The sequence below is a fragment of the Cnephaeus nilssonii genome (genome assembly GCF_951640355.1).
Source record: "Cnephaeus nilssonii genome assembly, chromosome: X".
Classification (NCBI taxonomy): Eukaryota; Metazoa; Chordata; class Mammalia; order Chiroptera; family Vespertilionidae; genus Cnephaeus; species Cnephaeus nilssonii.
Window position 1 is genome coordinate 16,954,165 of NC_137071.1, and position 13,139 is coordinate 16,967,303.

Genomic DNA, 13,139 nt, shown 5'->3' on the forward strand with positions numbered 1-13,139 from the left:
TTCGAGTTTCTACCACAATGCCTGGCAAATAGTCACACTACATATTTGCCAGACCAATTAAAGACTGTAGTTTTCCTTAATGGTCATTAAGTAAGGATAGTAGCTCCTGTTACTATTGTTTTAGGCAAATATATTTTAATAGGATAAATATATATTCCCCTTTGTCAGCACTGTTACCAATCTTATTTCTTTTCCTACCTTTCCAGAATCAAGAATTCTTAAAAATTTGGTGTGTGAGGATCCAGTTTGTATGTGTGTGTGTGTGTGTGTGTGTGTGTGTGTGTGTGTGGTGGGGAAGGGGTATTACTTAATCACACAATCTACACTAATAAAAGAGAAAGATGAAAATTGACCATACCTTTGCGACACCCACCAGCCAATCAGGAGTGAGTATGCAAATTAACCCAACAAAGATGGCAGGTTAATTTGCTTACACAGGTACCTAGCGGCTGGGGGTGGGATGCTTGCATCATTGCCGTAGCGATGACACAGGCGTTCTACACCACCCCAGCCACTCCAGGCCTCTGGGCAGCGTGGGAAGGCGGAAAAGTGGCTCCGGGCTGGAGCAAAGGCAGAAAGGTGGCTCCAGCCTGAGCAAAGGCAGTTCCGGCAGCCAGGGGAAGGAAGGCCCATTCTTGCACGAATCTTCGTGCATTGGGCTTCTAATGTTATACATATGATTATATAACTTGTTTTATCACTCAAATTTATGATTTTGAGCTCTCTCTGTAATGTATATATACTGTTTTCTATTTGATTAATTTTTTCCCTTTTTCCTCTATAAGATTTGAAACTATAAATTATATTTTTATTTTAGCAACTTTCTATAAATCCTAAAGAACCATATGACTTTATATTTAAGAGTGACTATAATAATGAGCTAATATTTTAACACTGTTAAAATCAATGTGCCTTTCTACTCTTCTGCCAAAAACATGGGCCATAGTTTACTTTTTCTCCTAGCTATCCTTCTTCACTTCTATATCAGTGTTTTCTAGAATTTTAGTTTGAGATTTTCTTAAACAACACCAGTCTTTTTTCATTATATTTATCATAGCTGATTCTTATTTAAATTAATGAAATTTTATTTCTTTCATTTGAATTTTGAATCTATTTCTTTCTTTGAATGCTTTTTTTTCTTGTTGGTGAAGTGTCTGCTTTAGTCACTGTGGTAGTTAATCCAGATCTTGACAAGTAGTAGGGTGTTGCCATGAAGAGCAAGATAGGATGGTCTCTGCAAGGCCATAGTGTCTGCATTTCCTTTATGTATGCTGAAATGTCTATAAATTACCCTCTGAAAACTGCTTTGTGTTGCTCTAATGGTTTGTAATGGAATCCAAGGTATGCTAAATATGTACATTAAAAATAAACTGATAGGAAAATCCACAAACAGCACATTTATAAGTGATCCAGGCCTCATTTCCTTTTACGCTATTGCTAACAGAAGGTGATTGTGGCCACCATGCCCAGAGGGAGGCTGTGACAACCAATGATGCCTGGGAAACTACTCTGGGGGATATTATGGAGGTGAAGACACCCTTGGAGGAGACCTAGAGCCAGAAGAGAGACAAAAGAGTGATAGAAGGAAGTCAAGGCACCATTATGACTCAGATGAGAAATCTGAAAAAGAGAAAATGGCATTGCAGATGACGTGGATGCTCCCAAGTCCAAAAAAGCTAAAATGAAAGAGAAGCTAAATGGAGACACTGAAGAAGGATAGAATAGATTTTCAAATGAATTTTCTAAGTCTCAAAAGTCAAGAAGAAAAGATTTGTCAAATGCAGATATTGATGAATATGAAAAAGGTTAATCCTTAGATAGTTCTACTCATAAATCAAGTGATAATAAACTAGAGGAGACCCTAACACATAAACAGAAAGAAGGAGCCTTCTCCAATTTTCCTATTTCTGAAGAGACTATAAAGCTTCTTAAAGGTGGAAGGGCGCCATATCTCTTTCCTATTCAAGTTAAGACCTGTGGTCCTGTATATGAAGGGAAAGATTTCATTGCTCAAGCATGGACATGAACAGGAAAGGCATTCCCTTTTGCCATTCTCTTGATGGAAAGACTCCAAATAAATCAAGCGACAATTTAAAAAGCTGCTCACCAAAGGCACTACAAGGCTCCTACAAGGGAACTGGCAAGTCAAGTAGCCAAAGACTTCAAAGAAATAGCTAAGAAACTTGGCGTAGCATGTTTTTATGGTGGAACATCATATCAAAGCCAAATTAATCATATTCGAAATGATTAATATTGACATCCTCGTTGGAGCCCCTGGTTGTAGCAAAGGCCATCTGCAGAGTGGCCGATTAGATCTTTCTAAACTGCACCATGTTGTACTTGATGAAGTGGACAAATATTAGATTTAGGTTTTGCTGAACAAGTTGAAGATATCATCCATGAATCCTACAAAGTGATTCCGAAGACAATCGTCAAACTTTACTTTTTTTCTGCAACTTGCCCACAATGGGTATACAAAGTTGCAAAAAATACATGAAATACAGATATGAACAGGTTAATCTTGTTGGAAAAACAACTCAAAAGGCTGCAACTCCTGTGGAACATTTGGCCATCCAATGCTATTGGTCTCATAGGCCAGAAGTTATTAGAAATGTCCTTCAAATCTACAGTGGGTCTGAAGGGAGGTCTATTATTTTCTGTGAGACCAAAACCAATGTAACTGAAATGGCTATGGATCCGCACTTAAAACAGAATGCCCATGGGGACACTGCACAGTCACAAAGTGAAATTACACTGAAGGGCTTCAGAGAAGATAGTTTTAAAGTTTTGGTGGCAACCAATTTTCATTGCTACTTCATAACTGTAATTTTGCTACTGTTATGAATCGTAATGTAAATATCTGTGTTTTCTGATGGTCTTAGGCTCTACAGCAGTGGTTCTTAACCTGTGGGTCATGACCCACGGGTTGAGAACCGCTAGCAGGGTCGCCTAAGACCATCGGAAAACACAGATATTTACATTACGATTCATAACAGTAGCAAAATTACAGTAATGAAGTAGCAACAAAAATAATTTTATGGTTTGGGATCACCACAACATGAGGAACTGTATTAAAGGGTCGCGGCATTAGAAAGGGTGAGAACCACTGGTTTAGACATTCCTGAGGTTGACTTGGTGATCCAGAGTTCTCCACAGGATCTTGAGTCCTATATTCATTGCTCTAGATGCATGGGTAGAGCTGGCTGGACAGGGATTTGCATATGCTTTTATGCTTTTATCAACCAAGAGAATGAGGCCAACTAAGATGTGTGGAACAAAAAGCAGGAATTACTTTTAAATATGTAGGTGTTCCTTCTGCAATGGATTTAGTTAAATCTAAAAGCATAGATGCCATCAAGAGTCTGGCTTCCATTTCTTATGCTGCTATTGACTTTTTCCGACCATCAGCTCAGGGACTAATAGAAGGAAAAGGGGCGGTGGCTGCATTGGCTGCAACATTAGCCCTTATCTCCAGTGCAGCGAGTTTTGAACCACAATCTTTGATCACCTCTGAAAGTGGTTTGTGACCATTACTCTGGAAATCCCAGAAAAAAATACACTATGTCAGCTGTGCCTGGGAAGAACTTAACAGAAAGCTGAGTAGTAAAGCTGAGTCCCAAATTACCGGAATGTGCCTCCTAAAAGGAAATATGGGTGTTTGCTTTGATGTTTCCACAACTGAGTCAGGCAGAGGGGCATGATTCAGACTGGATATTCTCACTGTCAGCCAAGTCACCTGAAATTGAGGACTATTAAGATGGAAACACATCTTCTAATTCCATACATAGGAGTGGCTGGTCAAGTGGCTGGTCAGGCCAGTCAGGTCGGTCAGGTGGTTGATCTGGTGGACAATCAGGTAGACAGACTCAATAGGGGAGTTGGTCAGGAAGTTGACAAGATGGTAGAAGACAAAGTGGGAATAGAAATTGATCAAGAGGTTGGGGCCACCAACGGAGTTTTGACTGAGAATTTGATAATCTACCAGCATGAGCTTACCTATTTCTGCCTAATCACATACATCATTCACCCAAACTAGGTCATCATGGTGTCTGATATTTGCAAAGAAGTTGGTCATATTTTTTTAAGTATTTCACAAGAATGGATGGAAACAAATCGACTTATCCAATTATACCTTTGAATAAAAAAATCATTTTATTGTCTCTTTAAAAAAAAAGTGATACAAAATAAAGTATCATCTAAGAAAATACATTTGATATGTTAAAATACACAAAATTTGTTTCAAAATATGTCCCATATTTCTTTAGAGCTTCATCCAATGTCAGGATAAACAAATGCAATTAAATAGTTTTAAATTAAATATCAAAATATAATTTCTACATGTGTTTAGCTTCAGTGACTAGGTATTATGAGTAAAATTGTCAGTGTTTATAGACCGTTTATCTTCCTTACTCCTAGAGCCATTCTTAAGTGTCAGGATAAACCATCATTTATTTTTCCTCTCTTTATCACTGATGTGATCAGACTCCTAAATTAGTTCTCTAGTTATTAATCATACCTAATAAAATGGTAATATGCAAATTACCATCACACCGCTACGCCCACGATTGGGCCGTTGGGAGGCTGGGGGCAGGACTCGGGGTGGCTGATTGGGCTGACTCATGAGTCCCCACCCCCCGTTCCTCCTGCCGTCCCCAACGGCCGGCGCTGCGGGAGGACCCATGGGGCCAGCGGAAGGCACCAGTGGCGGAACTCGGGGTGGCTGATTGTGTGGCTGCCCGCACCGGTTGGTTTTCCGCCAGCACCAGTTTTCCTCTGGCCACCCGCTAGTGCGATCGGCCACCCAGAGTTCCTCCACTGGCGACTCTGGAGGAACTCAGGGTGGCCGATCCGGGAGGGGCTCCAATCGGCAGGTGGCCAGAGGAAACGGCGCTGGAGGAACTCGGGGTGGCCGATGGCACTGGAGGCCAGAGGAAACGGCGCTCCGATCAGCGGGTGGCCAGAGGAAAACTGGTGCCAGCAGCCAGGTGAAGGAAGGTCTTTTGCACGAAACTTCGTGCAACGGGCTTCTAGTTTTATATAATTTCACCATTACATGTGCTTCTTTACTATTACTTCAGTCCTACTGTTAGTATTCTTCCCAAAAGGTTATCAGAAAATTTAAGTGGCTAAAGACATATGTACAACACAAAGCCTATGAACAGCAGGTAAAACCGGGAGTCTTCACATTGCCAGAATCCCAGTCTCATGCCTTTCAGATGGCTTATGGTTGCAAAAAGGTAGACACCATTGCACTCAGCTCTGGTCTTGCTGTTATGTGTGATGCTGTGGTCCTGGTTATTAGCTTTTAGGGGTTTGTATGGTAGATATCACCTTTTGTAATTTCAGGACCCCAAGAGTTCAACCCAATTAGTCAAATCCAAGCCATATTTGTGGTTCTCCATAATACTTTAAATTCTGCTATGTACTCCTAGCCTAATAATGGAAAAGAGGGGATCATGCACTTCTTTTCCTCTTCTCAAGGTATCATCATTTTGTATTCTATTTAGGTTCTTTTTATGTCTCTCTTTCCAATTACCTGCAAGTTTACTTTTTCTGTGGTGTTTCCTCATTTTTATGTGTCTTATTCCTTCTGCGAGAAAGAAATGGCCAGGCTGAGATTTTGCTAATACCACCATTGTCTAATTATAGCTGTTATGCATGTACAGCAGAAATGCATATCATGGCCCAACCGGTGTGGCTCAATAGTTGAGCGTCAACCTCTGAACCTGGAGGTCACGGTTCCATTCCTGGTCAGGGCACATGCCCAGGTTGTGGGCTCCATCCCCAGTGTGAGGCATGCAGGAGGCAGCCAATCAATGATTCTCTCTCATCGTTGATTTTTCTATCTCTCTCCCTCTCCTTTCCTGTGAAATCAATAAAAATATATCAAAAAAAAGAAATACATATCCTGTAAGAAGCCACTAAAGCATTTATCAGCCTTTGTGGATTTTAGACTAATTTGACCATTCATTTAAGCTTTAAAGTCCATGCCATGGGCAATTCAAAACCACCACCATGACAAATTAATGCTCTGTCATAGGCATAGCTGTTGTCTCTATATCCGGAGACCCTCAGGGCACTGTTAAAACATGGCAATGTTAAATGTTAATTTTTATTGCCCTATGGAGTTAATCACACATATCTATGATGAGTCCATTTTCAATTAAACAATTCTCTGTTCACTATTTATAATTCCCTCAAAGGAAGCAATCATACTGACAGGGATTCAGAGCCTGTGGAATTTCATACTAACAATTTTTATGAGAGCATGTACTTATATTCCTGGATTTCTGGTGTTTATTGTTGTAGATATGTAAGTTCTGTTTTAAATGCCCTTAGGATTCCCATCACCCACATGAACAATAAAGTTTTAACTTTTCATCTGCACACAGACACATACACACACACATACACATTTAGCACTTGTCAAAATTTTAGCTTACGCTGTAGGTCCTTATATTGACAAACTGCTAGAATTTGATCACTGTAGTTCAGAAAAAAAATAATGTAATTTTTAAAATATTTTTTTATTGATTCCAGAGAGGCAGGGAGAGGGAGAGAGAGATAGAAACATCAATGATGAGAGAGAATCATTGATTGGCTATCTACTGCATGCCCCCTACTGGAGATTGAGCCCTCAACCCAGGAATGTGCCCTTGACCAGAATCGAACCGGAACCCTTCAGTCCACAGGCCAATACTCTATCCACTGAGCCAAACCAGCCAGGGCTAATTTTTCAATATTGGAAGTTATCTTTAGCTAGTCATTAAGAATACCTAATTAATGCTAAAGCTTGTAAAAAAAACACACACACACAAAAAAAAAACATCCCCTTCTTGCTCCTGCCGGGTGGCTCAGTTGGTTAGAGTGTCTTCCCATACACCAAAACGGTTTACAGTTTCATCCTTGGTCAGGGCAGGTACTGGACGTAACCAAACAATGTTTCTCTCTCACATTGATGATTCTCTCTCTCTCTCTTCCTCTCTGTATCTCTCTCTCTCTCTCTCTCTCTCTTTCTCTCTCTCTCTCTCTCTCTCTCTCTCTCTCAATATTCTCTCTCTCTCTCTCTCAAATCAATAAACATATTCTGGAATGAAGATTTTCTTTAAAAATCTTTTTTTTTAAAAAAAGCCCCATTCTTATGCTTATACCACTATTATGACTTTGACGTTTCTAAACTGATCTTATAATACACATTCCAATGACTCTTTCACATGTTACATTTTATTATATTTTTAAAAATATATTTTTATTGATTTCAGAGAGGAAGGGAAAGGGAGAGAGAGAAAAATCAATGACGAGAGAGAATCATTGATCAGCTGCCTCCTGCACGCCCTGTATTGGGGATTGAGCCCGCAACCTGGGCATGTTCCCTGACCAGGAAGGGAACTGAGACCTACTGGTTCACAGGTCAACGCTTAACCATTGAGCCATGCAGGGCGGGCTCACATGTTACATTTTAATTCTACGTTTATCTTAATGAAATTTATGACTTCATAATATTTTGTTGTAGCATCATAATTTAAGCTCTAAGGCCACTAAAATGCACTTTTTGAAAAACAATAAACATAATATTCCATAGTCTTCTGCAACACAAGTTCACTTAGTTTTTTTTTTAAAGGGACAGGTTTTCAGTAATTCAACATGTTTTACTATTGAATTTGAAATCTAAATGTAAAATTTGATGAAGAAAATATCTTTCAATATTTCTTTAGTTTCCCAGAATACCATCCAATTTCCCAAGTACTGCATTTTATCTGAATTAATGTATGAGAATATGTAAACACCCTTGAGACAAAAGCATTTAAATTTTCAAAATTGGACAAGTCATTTCAGACTGAATTTAAACATGAAAGTTTCAGATAGTAAAATTGTAAATAAAACTAAATTTATTATCTATAACGATAAAAGGGTAATATGCTAATTAGACCGTACGTCCTTCTGGACAGCCTTCTGGACGACCTCGCGGATGAAGCCATGGCTGCGAGGGGCGAGGAAAGCTGCAGCGGCTGCAAGGGCCAAGCCCCTTGCACTAATTTCGTGCATCAGGCCTCTAGTTATTAATGAAATTACATGATCTATAAATAGACCACATTTCATGTGTCTTTTATTTTTTTATTTAAATTATTTATTGTTTAAAGTATTACATGTGTCTCCTTTTCCCCCATTGACCTCTCCTTGGCCATTCCCACCCCTCAGCACATGCTCTCACGCCCCTACTGTCTGTGTCCATGGATTATACAAGTCCTTTGGTAAGGGTTGATCTCTTACCTCCCTGCCCCCTCCCCTGCCTTCCTTCTGAGTTTGCATGGTCTGTTCAATGCTTCTCTGTCTCTGGATCTATTTTTCTTCATCAGTTTATGTTGTTCATTATATTCCACAAATGAGTGAGATCATGTGATATTTATCTTTCTCTGACTGACTTATTTCACTTAGCACAATGCTCTCCAGGTCCTTCCATGCAGTTGCAAATGGTAAAAGTTCCTTCTTTTTATAGCAGCATAGTATTCCATTGTGTAGATGTACCATAGTTTTTTAATCCACTCATCTGATGATGGGCACTTAGGCTGTTTCCAAATCTTAGCTATTGTAAACTTTGCTGCTATGAACATAGGGATGTATATATCCTTTCGGATTGGTGTTTCTGTTTTCTTGGGATATAATCCTAGAAGTGGGATTACTGAGTCAAATGGAAGTTTCATTTTTAATTTTTTGAGGAAACGCCATACTGTTTTCCAGAGTGGCTGTACCAGTCTGTATTCCCACCAGCAGTGCAAGAGGGTTCCTTTTACTCCACATCCTCTCTAGCACTTGTCGTTTGTTGATTTGTTGATGATAGCCATTTTGACAGGTGTGAGATGGTACCTCATTGTCGTTTTGATTTGCATATCTTGGATGATTAGTGACTTTGAGCATGTTTTCATATGTATCTTGGCCTTCTGTATGTCCTTTTTAAAAAAGTATCTATTTAGGTCCTTTGCCCATTTTTTTTTTTGGATTGTTTATCTTCCTTTTGTTAAGTTGTGTGAGTTCCCTGTAAACTTTGGAGATTAAACCCTTATAGGAAATAACATTGGCAAATATGTTCTCCCATGCAGTGGGCTTTCTTGTTGTTTTGTTGAGGGTTTATTTTGCTGTGCAGAAGCTTTTTATTTTGATGTAGTACCATTTGTTTATTTTCTCCTTGGTTTCCATTGCCCTAGGAACTGTATCAGTAAAGATATTGCTACGACATATGTCTGCTATTTTGCTGCCTATGGATTCTTCTAAGATTTTTATGGTTTCCCATCTTACACTTAAGTCCTTTATCAATTTTGAATTTATTTTGTGTATGGTGTAAGTTGGTGGTCTAGTTTCATTTTTTAAATGTATTTATCCAATTTTCCCGACACCATTTACTGAAGAGACTGTCTTGATTTTGTTGTATTCTCTTGCCTCCTTTGTCTAATATTAATTGACATAATGGCTTGGGTCTATTTCTGTTCTGTTTCATTGGTCTATATGTCTGTTCTTGTGCCAGTACCAGGCAGTTTTGAGAGCAGTGACATTATAATATAGCTTGATGTCTGATATGATGATCCCTCCAATTTTGTTCTTCTTTCTCAGGATTGCTACGGCTATTTGGGGTCTTTTTTTCCATATGAGTTTTTGGAGAGTTTGTTCTAGGTCTGTGAAATATGCCATTGGTATTTTAATTGGGATTGAATTGAATGTATAGATTGCTTTAGGTAGTATGGATATTTTAATGATGTTGATTCTACCAATCCATGAACATGGTATATTCTTCCATTTGTTTATGTCTTCCTCTATCTCTTTTTTAAATGTCCTGTAGTTTTCTGAGTATAGGTCTTTTACCTCCTTAGTTAAGTATTTAAAAAAACACACACATTGAGCCTTAGCTGGTTTGGCTCAGTGGATAGAGTGTCAGTGTGTGGACTGAAGGGTCCTGAGTTCAGTTCCACTCAAGGGCACATGGCCAGGTTACAGGCTCAATCCCCTCTAGTGAGTGTGCAGGAGGCAGCCAATCAATGATTCTCTCTTATCATTGATGTTTCTTTCTCTCTCTCCCTCTTCCTTCCTCTCTGAAGTCAATAAAAATATATTTAAAAATAATAATAATAAACACATCGAATATACTTTTCACTGATAATTCTCACTTTTCCATTGATTTTTTTTTAATGAGTGGAAGAGAGAGGAAAATACACAGAGAAACATCAATTTGAGAGAAACACATCGATTGGTTGCCTTCTGCAAGCACCCCAACCAGGGCCCGGGCCCAGGCCAGGGAGGAGCCTGCAACTGAGGTACATGCCCTTGACCAGAGTCAAACCTGGTACCCTTTGGTCTGCAGGCTGATGCTCTCTCCATTGAGCCAAGCCAGCCAAAGTGATAATACTTTTAAGGTGACACTGTCTCCTTTATGCTGGGTAAAAAGTGAAACTTGAAAAAGATTAAAGTGCAACAGAGTAAATCATGTTTGAATCTAAGTTTTAGATGACCTGACAATACTTTATCTTTAGATTGGGCCCACAATATATTTTTCTCAGCCATTCATTAAGATATATGCATTTCTAACGTTATAGTTGATTTTTTATGATAGTTTAATTTACTGTCTCTTCTAGTTCTTCAACTGTACATATTATATAAGAATAGTTATTCTTTGTGGTTGATATTGCTAGTGGCTGAACATCAAACCATGAACCAGTAGGTCACAGTTCAATTCCCAGTAAGGGTACATACCCAGGTTGCAGACTCAATCCCCAGTAGGGGATGAGCAGGAGGCAACCAATCAACAATTCTCTCTCGTTATTAATGTTTATATATATCTCTCTCTTCCTCTGTCTGCTATGAATGAAAACACAATCTTTTCAGAAAAGAAGTTATTCTTTATTTCTTTGGTAAATTTAATGAAATCCGCCCATGGGATAAAAATGCTTCCTAACTCTTCTCCATTTCTTTTAGTATTTGTTTATATGCTGTTTCATCCAAGCACCTTGTCTTTTCTTTCTGCCTCTTACATAGTTGAAAACAAAGATGAGTATATGTTTAAAAGAATGATCTTTCTTTCTTTCTCATGGTATTTAGCTACCTTAACTATAACACTATATAATCTATTGTGATGATGATATTGCCATTAAAATGTTATTTTATGTTTCTAAATATGTATTGCAGAACAATGCTTTAAATATATTTTTATTTAATTAAGTTTCATTTTCACATACTTTGAGTATCTGTTCTTATGAATATTCTTAAAACATCCCAATGTTACATTTAAGTAAGCTAATCCAGCCATGCAATAGATAAGAACTCATTATTTTATAAAAATTCTTTATTACATAGAAATATATTTGTGTGTATATACATGTTAAATTACTATATATATATATATATATATATATATATATATATATATATATAACAGAGAGACGTATTTATTAAAGTTCTAGAGAAATGTATATTATGGATTATTATTTTTTATTTTAATTATATATAATATGTAATTACTCGTGTACCTCTGTGTCAGCTTATGTATTTTAATCACAAAACTTCCATACAATTGGTCTCCAAACTTCTCTTCTTTCTGGTCATAGTAAATTTTATGTTTTTGACAATAGCTTTTGTTAATTGTCACTAGAAACACTTCTCTAGGTCTAGTTTGCAATTAACTGTCATTTTTGTACAGAGTATAAAAGAAAAAGAAAAAGAAGAGTACATGAGCAAACAGAATTTCACACTCTATTGACTGTTGTACTGTCGTCAAACTTCAAAAATATTTATTGATATTTTATCTGATTTAAGTTCATCAGAAGCTTGACTTTAATCTTTGATTCATTACACTAGAGTAATGTGAAGAAGCAATTCAATACTGAATGGCGATATATTCATGTAGCTATTAAAGTGGCCATTAAAAGCAGTCTGACCTTTTTCAATTTGTGTATTTTCTATGATGACTATCATTGCCATTGTAGCTATCTTTGTGTGCATTTATATAAACCCAGAAACATAAAGCTCTAAGAGGAATAATATTACCAATGTTTCCCCTTAGTTACTATTGTAAATTGACAAATAGCATTAGTACTTTTATAATTTTATAATAAATAGACCAAGTAGAATATATGCAATCAAATCAGTAAGGTGATCTTAAATAAGCCACATCTCTCCTTTTTTTAAAAAAAAATTATCCAGCCACAGCCAAAACTACACTCTTTTATTCCAGTGACTCATTGGCCCAAATTCACTGCAAGTTACCCTTAGAATTTCTTTTACAGGCCAGTTTATGAGCCTGAAAATAAAGAGTCATTTATTTATGGTTAGAACCTCATTTGAGGCCAAAAGTGATATTGCCAAATATACCACTTAATCTCTTACTGAATCGGATCCTCAAAGATTTTTATTTTCTAATATACTTTTCTTGATTTCCGAGAGGAAAGGGGCGGGAGAGCAAGATAGAAACATCAATGATGAGAGAGAATCATTGATCGGCTGCTTCCTGCATACCCCCTACTGGGGATTGAGCCTGTAACCCAGGCATGTGCCCTTGAGCAGAATCGAATCTGGGACCCTTCAGTCCACAGGCCAGTGCTCTATTCACTGAGCCAAACCAGCTAGGGCCAAGTCCATAACCTTTAAAACATATTGCAAGGACATGATAGCTATCTTGAGCAGATGCAATAAGCTTTTTGTCTTGTAGGATTCAGGAAGCACTGCATTCCCAATCCCCAAGCCCCAGGAGGCTTCTCAACTACCCATTTTTCACATCAGATGTCACCCGCTGCTGCGAATGTATGAGTGACATGAAGTATTAAGGTAGAAGGGAAAACTCCATTGGGATGCTTGGGACTGGGGAAAAGATGTGGGCAAGGGAGATAGAATGAAATTATTGAAATAAGGTCTGTTTAGATAGTTGGCTGGTGGCTTGTTTCACAGCTAGTTTAGATAGCAAGCCCAGACACTCAGCTGAGCTGGCCATTTATCATTGGCAGGGATGAATAGGCCACACTTTCATGTGCTAGATGTGGTAGCTCAACATCATCTCCAGCAGACATCTATGGAAGTCTGCAGTCTAAGCAGGGAAGGGAGTTTAGTGTGTCACTGTATGATACGTGGAAATGCTGAATGTAAAGAAATCTAATGAATGA

General features: G+C 38.1%; 1 protein-coding gene and 1 pseudogene across 2 annotated transcripts in view; both read left to right on the top strand.

Annotated features, from left to right (window-relative positions):
* The window catches only part of IL1RAPL1 (interleukin 1 receptor accessory protein like 1), a gene marked incomplete at its 3' end in the record, with an annotated part of 1,207,355 nt that overhangs the window by 734,567 nt on the left and 459,649 nt on the right, over window positions 1-13,139 (top strand). The gene's annotated exons all lie outside the window — the stretch shown is intronic.
* Window positions 1,490-3,966, top strand: LOC307095498 (ATP-dependent RNA helicase DDX50-like; annotated as a pseudogene). Its single transcript has 2 exons — window positions 1,490-2,800; window positions 3,092-3,966. The product of its transcript is annotated as an ATP-dependent RNA helicase DDX50-like (transcript).